This window comes from Eptatretus burgeri, chromosome 2, assembly GCF_056783735.1.
Source record: "Eptatretus burgeri isolate ZD-2024b chromosome 2, Ebu_testis_v1, whole genome shotgun sequence".
NCBI lineage: Eukaryota > Metazoa > Chordata > Myxini > Myxiniformes > Myxinidae > Eptatretus > Eptatretus burgeri.
The window spans coordinates 62683312-62697383 of NC_140962.1; the positions used below are offsets into that span (position 1 = coordinate 62683312).

Consider the following 14072-nt stretch of genomic DNA (forward strand, 5'->3'; position numbering starts at 1 on the left):
AAATGCAGGAATTATATATGTTCGTTAATATATGTTTGAGCATCTTTCTTAGATGTGATATATATTTACATATATATATATATATATATATATATATATATATATATATATATATATATATATATATATATATATATATATATATATATATATATATATATATATATATATATATATATATATATATATATATATATATATATATATATATATATATATATATATATATATATATATATATATATATATATAATATGTATATGATTTGGACATATGAACATATAGTTGGAAGCTCCATTATTTTGAAAGGGGAGGGCAGAAGTGTCTTTAGAAACTGTTGAAAAAGACATGGCCAGAATCTCTATCTCCAGCCCTTGTCCAAGGAGAAAAGAGCACATTAAAATAATTCTAAAATGAAATGAGACCTTATTATTGACTGTATATTTTACATCGAAATGAGTGTCCAGACGGCGTTTGAATCACCTGTCCATCAATCCACCTGTGGATGGTCTTGCACAGGATTATATTATACCTTCCTTATACTTACATTTTTCCCTTTCGCTTGAGCTGTTTAAATGCATCCCTTTCAAATATAAGAATACCATAATAGGAGACCGGCTGTTATATATGATTTACATTATATGTGCTCGTAACAAATACCAAAAGACATTGTGGCATATTTAACAACTGATTTAATTCTCCAATCGACTGTGACAATGAATTTGTGAAGTGACACATTCTTCCACCTGAATGGACTTTCCACATTAATGCGGATAGAAATCACTAATATAAGCAGAAAAAAAAAAATCCCTCCAAAAACAAATCGCCTATGTTTCAGAAACTCTTGTGTCATAAAGAGAGTCTCTCGCAGTTGCGACTGTGTTGAAAGATTTTGGTTTGACTGCCAGACTGTAAACCCCCTCCAGGGATAGCTGTTCTCCACTCTTTGGAGAAAAGTTTAATTGGTGCAGCAGGATGCTTGAGAAAAGGAAAAGCTGTACTTTTGCCAACTCTTCACCAACGCAGCGTCTCCGGCCGGCTGAGAAAATGAGAACTCGTCGAATTAACTCACGATCAACTCCTTTACTGCTTTGGTCCTGCAGAAACCTTTCTGGCCAAAACTTCTCGGGGTCCTTCCATATTTTTGGGTCTCGGTTCACAGACCATTGGTTTATGAATATGATGGTGTCTTTTGGAATATCAAAACCATTAAGCTCCGTATCGGTCGTCGTTGCATGAGGAATGGTGATCGGCACAAAGCAGGTATACCTTAGAACTTCGTACATGAATGCTTCTGTGAAAGGAAGATTGATACGATCTCCAGATCTTGGTAAGCGGTCTCTTCCTACAACCAAGTCCAGTTCCTTCTGGAGTCGGTTCTGCATTTTCGGGTATTTCATTACAAGAAGCACGAACCACTGAAGGAAGGTGGAGAGAGTGTCCTGACTGGCACCAAAAATGTCTGTGAGGGTGCTTTCCACATGGTGAGGCTGAAGTTTTGTCTCACCCTCACCAATACCCCCACCACTCTCAATCAGTTTAATAAAAGCATCGATCATATCTCGAACGGTTCCCTCACGGTATGTTTCTCGATGCTCTTCCACCTTTTTCTTGATGAAAGTGAAGATGTCACGGTTAATGAGTTCAAAATCATGGAAAAGGGCACGAATAGGGTTGGGGAATTTCAGCAGCCAGGGCATGACATCTACCAGACTACCGGCACCCACAGTTTTCCCAAAGCTATCCGTGTTTTCCAAAAGCTGTGTGAACTCGAGGTCATCGTGGTCGTAGCGTTTCCCAAAGCATACAGCAGCCATTACATTTGCCACGGCTACTTTCAAAGCCCTGGAGGGGTTGACAGCGCCATATGTTGCACTCTCTCGGTGAAGTATGTGCACAAGGTCGAGCACCTCATGGAGAATGTGTTTCTCAAAACTGCGCTGTGTGTCTGTATTCCTCGTGGAGAATTCACGTACCATGGAGTGAGTCAAACGCCTGTGGACCCGCCACAGCTCATTGTAGCGTCCAAAGGAAATGCTGCACCCATTTGAGACTAAGTGGTACGACGGAAAATCGGGACGGCCTGCAAAATCTGCAGCATGCTTGACGAGAGCCTCACGGATGGTTTCTTCACCGTTGATGACTACGATGTGCCGGCTACCAAGCTTGAGGTGGAAAACATCACCGTATTTGGCTGCCATGCGAGATAACTTCAGGTGCGGCATGGACCCAAGCTGGAATGAATTTCCAATCAAAGGGAAAGCGATCGGGCCAGGTATACCTTGAAACCACTGATGATGGTCACTGGAATCACTCCTCCAATGCTTCCAACAGGGTGCCTTGAAAACAAGAAGCAGCACAGCCAAAACGATGAGAGCCAAGGTTGGTGCAGCAGGCACGTACCCTGCGATGTCTGCCACATCCTGCGCAATGTTGAAATTGTCGACATTCTCAGCACCATTCATATCACACCTGCACCGAATTGTATATGAGCTGTAAGAAATTTGCGTTGCTCTGACGAGTTGTGCAGAGAGCTGACGTGATCTGAGTGCGTAGAACCTTTATATGCTCTCCCTTTGCCACAAGCATGATGCCAGCTGAAAGAGCCCTCTCTATTGATTGGTCTGATAGAAATAGTCACGTGGGACTCAAGGCTGTAACGACTTTTTTGGGGAATGGAAAAGGAGGAGCTTTCTTGTCCAGCCATGCCAGACTTTAAGTTTTCGCGTTGTTGGGACATCCTGAGTCGCCTGCCGCATGGTTTACAAATTCATTCACTGATTGTGCAGCCCAAAAGCACACGAGCACTCAAACAGCTATCAGGAATCCTCCCACCCATTAAATTCCCGACCATCTTTCTTTCTCCTCCTACTTTATCAGCTCTTCGCGTGCGGTAAGGAAAGAACGGCATGCGAAGAAGGTAAAAATTCAGATCAAGATCTTTATGAAGACTTTTGACCCGAGGTTTTTATGGGTATCGTGGAGGAAACCTCATCGATGTTTGATTCAACTTGCCTTATTCTAAGTCATCGCAGTGAATGTGATCAGTGGATCAGTTAATTCGAAAATAGATTGTTGGCAAGTGCATTAAAAAAAAAAAATATATATATATATATATATATATATATATATATATATATATATATATATATATATATATATATATATATTTGAGGTCTTTGGCATTACCTCCAATTTCTCTACTTCGTTATTTCATAGACAATAATGTGCTTTTTTGTGCAAACTGCCTTTTGAGATTGTTTTGTTTTTTTTACAAAGCAAACTTCATTTCTTTGAAAATTGTCAAAGAATACTGCAGAAATTGTTTTGTCATTGTCTGTCTTTTTACCTTTATTGTTGTCATTACTTTTACTTGTCAGGCTACAAACTTACTGATCACCCCTCACAATATATACATGACATCTACCAAGTATAGAAAGTGCAATATGCAACCAATACATCTGTCAATTGGTTATTTAACCATCAGGGTGATTTGGCAGATTCAATGTATGATTAATAAGGTGAATTTAAAAAATAATAATAATAATAACAATACACCGTGTTCGTTTGCTGGGGACATATTTGTATCCGACTTAACAGAGACTCGGGAAATTTCCGTTATCATTATGAGACAGTATATAATCCACTTAAGTCGACAATATAAAAGGCATTGTGAATAAAAAAACTTATAATTGCATGCAAAGTAAATTGATATGTAAGAAGCTTGTCATTTGTCACGTTTCATGATTGAAATATGTTTTTGGTATTTACGGCATTAATGGACCTCAAACATATTTAAATGACCATATTTTCGGCTATGTCCAATTGGATGGTGCCTAAGCAGTGCAGTTACCTTTGTGTTGATGTCTAGTCCGGGTTCAATTCCCGACATGAGTATAAACTCTACTTGGTGTTTTACAGGCAGACTGTTACAGCACATAGTTCCCTGTCCCTCTGAAGGACATTAAACCAGGTGCCCTGTCTACGAGCATTCGTTTGTGGGTGTTAAAGATCCTATGGTGTGTTTCAACAAATAGTCAAAGAGTTATCGCCGGAACCCTGAACAAATTCCAAATTCATGCCCAAACCAACTCCAGTTGAACGCCAGGCCAAGCCAGCCAGTTCGTGAAAGACTTGGACCAACAATACATGCTCTCTGATTTTCCGACCGAAACTATTGAGAAATTTGGAGGACAATAGGAGGTAACTAAATCAAACACGAGAAACTCTGATATTAATTAAATATAAAATTGTAGGAAATATTTCAACCAAATAACAACATAGTTGCTTATGAATAATAAAAATGATCGAGACGGAGGATGGGTGATCATTAAGTCTGTCCGATATTAACAGTAATATTGTCGCAACAATTAAATACTTAATCAACCTTATTATTTATTTTAATTTTTACTTTTATTTGAGGTTATGTTACTCAATTCTCATATATTAGAGTTTATACTGTAAAGATATTAATACAGTACAATGCAATCTATCTCTTTCCAGTTCATTTCATCGATACTGATGTCTCCAGCAGGAAATCTATCACATAAATGTTTTACAAAATTATATTTTCAAAAATCATGAACAACATCCTGAACTTGTTTTCTCATATTCTTGTTCAATAAGACTTGTACTCTCTTTCCAAACAACCTTTTTGGAAAGAGCATATAATGTTCTTCTTGAAGTTTCATGTGTAATTCCTTCTCTAAAATTACCCTTGTCGTCCTCAGCAGTTGAACAAATAATGCATTATTTTCATACACAGGGGAAAAGGAATAACACTGTAACGAGATCTCGCCATCAATTTCCAAAGTCAACAAACCAGAGCATTGCCATGGACCACCAATAAAAAGGGATAGTGTGCAATGGACATATGGTTTTTTCATAGGTTCACATCAACACCAGCACGATACCATCACGCAAAGGTGCAGGTATAACAGAAAGAAAAAAAAACAACTAGAAAACATCCCAAACATCCGCTTTGTACTCAAACTAAACTCCATGAGAACAACAGTAAAAAAGTAAAATGAAATGACGATTTTATTAATTCGTGTTCTTCTTGTTCTCGAATTAAAGGTTTTCTGTTAATTTGATGACAATAACCTTAAATGGTGAAAAAGTTTGGCCTGTACAGACACATTGAAGCCCCAATGGTAAATAAATAAAGAAACACAGAAGTGATTAAAAAAAAAACACCAGCTGTCTTCCGATATGTCGCAGCTAACGGGATAATAAGAGCTACATATACTTACTATATGACTTTGCCCTTTGACATGTAACCCAATTATTTATTGGTCTTCTCCATATTCTCATAATGAAGGTTTGTTGAATATTTTATGACAAAAACTCAAATGGTAAAAATGTTATGGCCTTGGACGGACACACACACACACACACACACACACACACACACACACACACACACACACACACACACACACACACACACACACACACACACACACACACACACACACTGCTCGCGATTACAAAACCCCATCTCCCACTGCGTGTGGGGCTGGCTAATGAAATGAAATGAGAAAGGAAAAGAGGAAATAGAGAGAAGAGGACATCTTTGACACAGTGAGCATACTCACTATGCTCCGCATTCTTCAATCATGTTCATGTGAAATTGAGGTTTATTGATGTTAGGGTAGCCTTTTTTAGATGCACTGCCAACATCGAGTGGCAGGATAACATAGAGGTATGTACACTCGTCTCAGAGCTGTCTGACCCTGGTTGGAATCTCAGCCTGGCTGTAAACTGTCAACATGGTGTTTCGCCGGCCAATCGAGGCATCGATGTGTGTGCGCACCATCCCTTGGATGGATGTTAAACTGGGTATACCATCTGCCAGCATTTGTTGGTGGATGTTAAAGATCCCACTGTGTCATTTGCAAAGGGTAGGTGAGTTATCGCCACACCATGGCCAAATTCCAAATTCCCTCTGTAACCTACAGGCGACACTGCATCTGCGGCACAGGTGCATCCTGAGAAAAAATGTTACCCGCAGGCATGCGCTGCATACAACAGAAGAAGACCACGAACATCACAAATTTGTTAAATACCTCGAGACGCTGATGTACAATAAAATCTATTCCTGGTGAACGTACAAGTTGTTCGTGCTGGGTTTCAAAATACGGATGATTAGTAATTCCAACTTTATAATCACCCTATCTTTATCCTTCATAAGAGTTTTTCTTTCTTGCGTGAAGTTGATAAAAAATACGAGAATAATACCGAGTTTATGGATTCTCCATATTGAGTAGGCGTCACTGAATTTGGTTCTGCTGAGTCCGCAAGCCAGACTGATCACGACCCCGCTGCGACAGGCAAGATGAACGAGCCTGAGAAACAGGGTCGGAGCACCATGAAATAAATGTTTGTCCAGCAATTTTTCCATATGCTGAGACAAGCAAAACTTTTTTTTATTGGGTTACCTATTAACCTCACAAGTCACACATCCCAAAGGACCAGGAACAGCTATTGAAACAGTGCTATGTGAAAGTTGGTGGGTGGATAAGTCCATACTAGTTCTCAGGTCCACTGTCACCTATATACCCGAGTGAGGCTCTGATGTGGATTTTTTAAACCCACCTTGTTGTGATCGTTGTCCTCCTGAAGGATTCTAACTGGCCAATTGTGGAATCCTATTTGACTTCAGAGTTTAACGTTTGTCCGATTTGATTATAAAATCCTACAAAAACCCTATCGACACTGATAAAACTGATGTCCACACAAGTCCTTCCTTGTGAAACAATTTATTTCCGAATTATACACCATACACTTCTCACCCTCGTACAATGAACTTAAGAATCCCCATTTGATTGCAATATTATTTGGTTCTATTTCATTTATTCTTACTTTAGTTAACAGTTAGACCAACCCGATTCAATTCACTTCTACATTACATCAGAGAGTTTTATTCTAACTTGGTACTTGGTCAGTTCCAAGGAGTACAAGCCACTGAGAAACTATACTTCCTCACGTGCTTGCACTGAGAACAATGTGCCTTTCAAAATATTTTATACTTCCATGAGAGAGAGGTTGGGGGATATTCACCCAGACTGTAGACGTGTCTTTTAGACAAAAAGCCACTTCGTACATTTTCTAAGCAAAGGTTCATTTATCAGCTCGGTCACTCTGCTCCAGAATAACACATTTCTTATCATTTAGGGCAAGAGTCTTTTGGCCAGAAATGACAGCCAATTCAGTTTGCAGCATAAAAGTTACATTTCTGAAACTCCATTTGTTACAATTTAAAATACATTAATATAATTTTTTCCCCCACAGCTCTCTATTGTTAAATGCTCTGTCTTGTTTTCCAGATTGTTTTATTTTAAACAATTTCGGCTAAATATTCTTTATTCTTTAATACAATCATAATTGTCCTTTTTTGTCAACAATGTTCTTTTTTTTGTCATTTTTGTCCAACTTACATGTGTTAGTCCATGGGTTTCATAATTGACCCCTGTATGTTTTATGCATGTGTGGGCTGGCTTTGTGTGGTAGGGTTATAAACTGTGAGAGAAATGTTCAGCTCTCCTATAGGGATGGTAGGATGATCTAGAGTGACACACACTACCCTCGGAGCTATTTTGCCTGTGTTGAATCCTGATGCAGCTATTAAACGGTCATGCTGGTATTTCACAGGTGGGGTGATTCATCAATGTGTGTGCCATCCTTCAGATGGATGTTAAACTGGGTGTCTCGTTTGCCGGCATTAGTTGGTGAACGTTAAAGATCCCACATACAAAATGAGAAGAAGCAGTCTGATAATTTATATACTAACTTTTGAGGGCTGGTAGGATAGTCTGGAGGTGTGCCCACTTGGCTTTGAGTTGTGTCTAACCTGAGTTGGAATGTCAGCGCAGTTTAGGCACCGTCATCCTGGTGTTTATCATGCAGCACGAGGTATCATTGTAGCCGCTGTCCCTCGGGTGGAAGTTCCACTAGGTGTCCCGTTTGGCAGCATTAGTTGGTGGAATTTAAAGATCACACAGCGCGTTCTTCGCAAGGAGTGGGCGAGTCATCACCGTCACCCTCCCTCAATCGAGTATCCTGCATAATAAGTAAGAGCTACATAACTTTAATGGAATAAAAGTTCACCATATGATGGTAGGTCTTCATCTTCGAGTTGGGTAAGGAATGGTGGGGGATGCAGGGCAAAATTGCAATAAATTAGGGAAACCTACGTTATCAATGTTAGGTGTCGTGAGAACTGGTGACTGCTCAGTCCCAGAGGTCCAATTGACTTTCCCAAAGTTACGACGTGCTGTAGCCACGATCGTCTTGGAGACCTTCTTTCCACAATACAATCATAAGGATGAGCCGAGCGACATAATGTGACCATATATTCACTTTCCTTGAGTTCAGCCACTTACTGTGGACATGGACAGAAGAGAGAATTCAGAGCATTCAAAAAAGCAATTTATTTATTTAACTCCTGCACACATATTTACAATAATTACAATTCGCATTCTTCATCTGATTTAGCTCGTTAACGTTAACTTTTACAACTTGCATGAACTTTGTGGTTATACAAGCTCATGAAGTCAATAAATTCCTCACCACCCCAAACAGTGAATAATCATCAATAAAATTTAGCATTATTCTAAGAGTTTGCAGAGAACAATGGACATGAAACACAAAACACCCACAGAAAGTTTAACATTGGGAACCCCTTTCAGTTTTGATTCCCTAAACGGGCATCTGCCTGGTTGGGGGCTTTTATTTTGGGTGTCCGTGGGTCCGTCTGGAACATATACTCCATAATGACCGTACGTGCTTCTTTCCTATTCTGCACATTTCTGCAATAACATCTGGGAATGAGGCATGTCAAATGATTTTGGGATCTGAGCCAATTTGGAATTTTTGGAATGTTAAAAAAAAAAAAAATTATGGAGAATATTACAGTATTGCATATACTTGTGGGAACCATTATTTATTCATATACACTTTACCATCTGCACGAGCAACACAAGATTTCTCAATATTTAATTATCTATGTCCACCTCACCATCTTTACGACCAATACACAACATTTAATTATTTATTTATTTGTATGCACTTTACCATCACCACTACTGACCTATCTGATATTGAATTATTTATTTATTTATATACCTTGTACCATTCTAAACCTATAGGTAGTGGACAAAAAAAAAGTAAACCACAACAGAATGCCACTTAGTAGGGTGTTGAGCGACCACATGCACCCAGGACGACATGGATACAACGTGGCATGGAGTCAACATGGGTCTAGAACTATTCTGCAGGAATGTGGCACCGTTCTTCCACAAGGAAGTCCTCCACTTCACGTCAGTTTGATGGGGGTGGAAAGCTCTGTCTCAGGCTCTTCTCCCGCCAGTCCCATAAATGCTGAATGTGATTGAGGTCCGGTGATTGTAAGGGCCATGGAAGATGGGTAACTTTGTCCTTGTGCTCCACAAACCAATCAGTGACAACACATGCCTTGTGGACTGTAGCATTGTCTTCCTGAAAGACGCCTATCCCAACAGGCAAAAATTCTGTATCATAGGATGCAGATGATCACTCAGGGTGGTAACATAGCATGCTGCATCACACTGCCTTCAAATGGAATGAGTGTAACCAGACCATGCCAGCAAAATGTGCCCACACCATTATGGAACCAGCAGAATATTTTACTTGTTGTACCAGGCAGTCGGGACTGTAAAGCCCCCTGGGCTGTCGCCGCACATGCACATGTCCATTCCGTCGAGAACATGGTGAAGAAGGACTCATCAGGACATATCACATTCCTCAAATGAGTGTTGCCAGGGGTATTGAGTAGTTTGTGCATAACAATTCAGCACTGGTATTCCACTCTGTGACGTTGCCTTCTGACCATTTATGATGATACAGAGTGCTCAAGAGCCACATATGTTGAACTCTGCACACAGTTTGTCTGCCATTGCTCTCCTGTTTCACTTCACAGTCCAGACTAATGCCCGTGAATTGTGCTTGTCGAGTATGTAAACACCACCAGAATGTCACTTACTTTCATCCACTGTTGTTCTTCAATTATGATGTCTTTCCTTATTTTTCCCAGGCTGACATCACCTTCGAGACAGTTCCTCATGACACGTTAGCAATTTCTGCAGCCTTTGTCAGTGAAGCGCCTGCCAAACGCACACAAACAATTCCACCCCGTTCAAAGTCACTGAGTTCTCCTCTTCCGGTCTTGCTGGCTCTTAAACCAGACCCAAGCCAGAGCCTGCATATATATCGTGAGGACTGCTTTGAAGAGATTTGCATATTTCACATGCCAGTTACATATGTGTGGCAGCACCATTCTACATATACCTGTTGTACAGCCTGGGTACTTGGTGTTTCCATTTTTGTCCACGAGCTGTACATCTACATACCACTTTGAATTATTTGTTTGTTTACTAGCAAATACCATCCGTTGCATACCTTTTACCATTCTACGACCTATATTCAACAGATGAATTATTAATTTATTTATACACACCTTGGACTTTGCCATCTCCACTGCCAACCCACAACTTTGAATTATTTACATCCACTTTCCTATCTCCAGTACCTACATATTGTAGTGCCAATGACCGCATTGCAGTGGGAGGTGTTAATCTCATGATGAAGCAAAATGATCTATTACTGCGTTCAAACCAAATGGAGGTGGCTCACATGTGTGGCAATTGAAGAAGCACACGAGAACCTGAGCACGAATTTAACAGAATTTATTTCCCAACCACAAATCACCAGGGAGGATAGCACCTGGCAGAAGGTACAATGGTGGGATGGGAGTGAGGGTGGGGGGGGGGTTGATGATATTGTTGATTGATGAACAGTGACCTCCATCTCGGATATAGAGCCTAGCAGATCGTTCTTTGGATGGGCGACCTGATCTGGGTGAAGACTGGGTGGTATGATACGTCTTCCACTTCTTAATAATGGATTTCACCGTATTCAAAGGGATAATGAGTGACTTTGAAATCTTCTTCTCACCCTCTCCTGAATGATACTTCTCCACCACTTTATGTCTGACTTCTTTGAAAAGCTCCTTGGTCTTCATGTTTGTCTTGTTGGTTGACCAGGTGAGTTGCACCTTAAAACTTCTTCAATAAGTGGGGGAGCTTAATTTTTAAGTTAAACCACTGATAACATACAGGTGAAACCTATTGCACTTATTTTGTAACCTTTCAAACAAAGAAATTGCTCCTGATGTGATTTAGGGTTAATTAGGCAAAGGGGTTGAATAAACTTAATCAACTGAGACTCATCTGATTTTCCCTGTTAATCTAACCTATTCATATTTTATCTGCATTTTTTAGTTTTATCACGATGGAGTAGTTTGTGAAGACTATATATTAAGTTTGATTTGAAAGCATCATGAAATATGCTCAGGTGGCATCAAAATGTGAAAACTTTGAAGGGGTTGGGGGGGATGTGAATACTTTTGCAACCACTGTACATTAAGGCAATGAGCTGCAATAAAAATTATCGATTAAAGAAATTAGCGAAACGTTGAAGTTATTTGTAGTATGAAGTGGTTCAATATAATCCTTTTTCAAAAATTTTACTCTAAATTCTTTTTGAACCAAATTATTTTCACTGAACCCAAATTATTTTTAAAATGCCACAGGCATACGGAAAACTCGCGTGTGATATACTTTCACAATGTGTGCACTGATTTGAATTGTAATTGTGTCATGTATGTATAATGTGATAAATTGTCGCGTCTGAGGCTCACTAATGTGTTTGCCCCTGTGCCGGAGGTCTTACAAATGCCTCCGCTGATTTCCAAAATGATCTCTTACTACTGCTTTCACAAAATTAATCTACTCTTTAACGTTCCCCAAAATCGCCCAAATTAACTAAATTTGGGGTGGAGGCATGCATGGGAAGCAGAGTGGTGGAACACCTTATCTTCTCTTTTAAGGGTTTATTTACAAAGAGTATATGGGAATAAGGTTGATGGGACAAGTAGTTTGGAACAGTCCAAGTGAAACAGACACAAAGAGGGAAAATGGGGACATGCCAACTTATGTACAATGATGAATATAAATAAATAATACCTAACCCACACTACACATCACAGATCACACTTTCACAAACTATAGAGTTGTAGGTGAAGACTTCCCTTTCCGATGCTTGGAGTGGAAGGCAATGGTGCATTTTGGAACAGCATCTACATTTCAGAGCCATCCTCCCTGAGCAAACAACGCAGAGCAATGCTGAGTGAGAGACAAAGAAAGCCAGCGATTAAGTGAGCCCAAAGAGAAGGCAAGCCAGCGATGAGGAGCGCTTGTGACAAGGATCACCCAATATGATGAGAGGCAATGATGAGGAGTGCCAAAGAACAGAGAGCGGTCTTCTTTTCCAAAAAGGCCCCACTTCAACTCTGTTCTTTGTCCAAGACCCTTCCTTTTGAGCTTCTCCTGGTCTCCCCTCCATTCTCTGTGTGTCGGTACTTCTTCAACTGATCCTTCCTTCATTTCTTCTTCGGACTCAGGTCATTCTCTCTGCCTTTGTCCAAAGTCTCTTCACATGAGCTCCTTCTTTGGACTTGTCCTCCATGCTTCTCCACACCAGTCCTTTTTTTGTATACTTTGTTATCTGACACACAGAGCATATAACAAAGGGAGCAGGAGACAAGAAGGGCAGGAGAGGGAATAAAAAAAACAGTCGGGAACAGATATGAGGAGATCTGTGGAAGGGAGAGGGATGGGGCGCATACACCGGGTAAGCAAGATTGACATTACAGGATATTACAGGAAGGAAAGCAGGGAATTTGAACGAGGTGCGTTTGTGGTGGATTAACGGGGGTGGAAATGATAATGGTTTTGTATGGGGGAAGATACGAGATCGTGGTGAATATCTGTTTTGAAGGATCTGGAGGGAAGAGTGGGTTTGAAGAGAGTTTGGGGGTTTGTTAAAGAGGAGTAAAAGAGTGAAGATGAGCAGTAATTCTTGATTTTGGCATTTTCACCAGAAGGAGGTTGCTGGCAGATCTTGAGCACCCTGTGGAAATATGGGTGGGGGACAGATCATAGGCAAAGCAGGGGGGCAAGGCCGGAGAGGAGACAGTGGAAGACAAAAAGACCACTGACTTGCCTGTGGTGAAAGAGAGAGAGAGAGACCGGAAGACAGAGACAGCTTCATCGTGGGAGATACCAATGATCCTAAATACCTTGGTTTCCAGAGCGTGAAGCCGAGCTAGATGCGAGGCGCGAGCACCAGCCCAGAGGGAAGAGCAGTACTCCATAAGGTTGTGGATGAAAGCTTTGTATATGGTTCGGAGCTCCGGTTTGCCAAGGAAGGATGTTGCGCAATGGAGGATACGGAGTTGGCGACTGGCTTTCTCTGGTCCTTCTGGAAGGAGTCATCCTCTGGACCGTCCAACTCACAAGGCAGCCCCAATAAAATTAAAAGTCTATCACCCTCTTCCAGGCCCGACGGTGCAATACACCACCATGGCATACACACACCAGTAAGAGAGATCATGATCAGCCTTTTTGGAGCGTGTGATGCTTTTCCATGCCTTTTTATGGCCTAGCCCCATTCACAAACAAGAGGTGTTTACGCATACAATATTACCCTAACTATCATTTCTATAAATCACATATGCTGCCCAATCAGCATCACATTTTACAAAACGTCTTCTCTGGCAGGTCCCTGACACATGGCAATCTAACCTACTCGAAACACACTGACAATGTTATACTTACCACAGTCTAACTATGGATTCACACCTCAGTCCACATAATATTTTATGTGATGAAAATGCCTGTATATTATCATCATTATTTTTATGCCAGGTAAATTGTGAAATGAAGATTAAGCCGATGTTGGAAACTTCTCTCCAAAACGGTATATCATGAAAATTTTCAGTGTAAAGTTTTCCATTTCTAAAATTGGGATGTTGAATACTTGCACCATCTCGAGTTCAAGGCATCTATTTATCTTGTAAAAACCCCTTGGTGAATTTGGTGGGGTTCTGGAAATGAGATGGCCAAACAAAATAAACTTTGTGGATTTTTCTCTTCCATTCATCAGCTTTTCCTGAGAGGATGCTGTAAATCAGA

General features: G+C 40.4%; 1 pseudogene; it reads right to left on the reverse strand.

Annotated features, from left to right (window-relative positions):
* Window positions 1-234: 234 nt before the first annotated feature.
* On the reverse strand, window positions 235-2548 carry LOC147032164 (cytochrome P450 1B1 pseudogene; annotated as a pseudogene).
* Between the last annotated feature and the right edge of the window lie 11524 nt (window positions 2549-14072).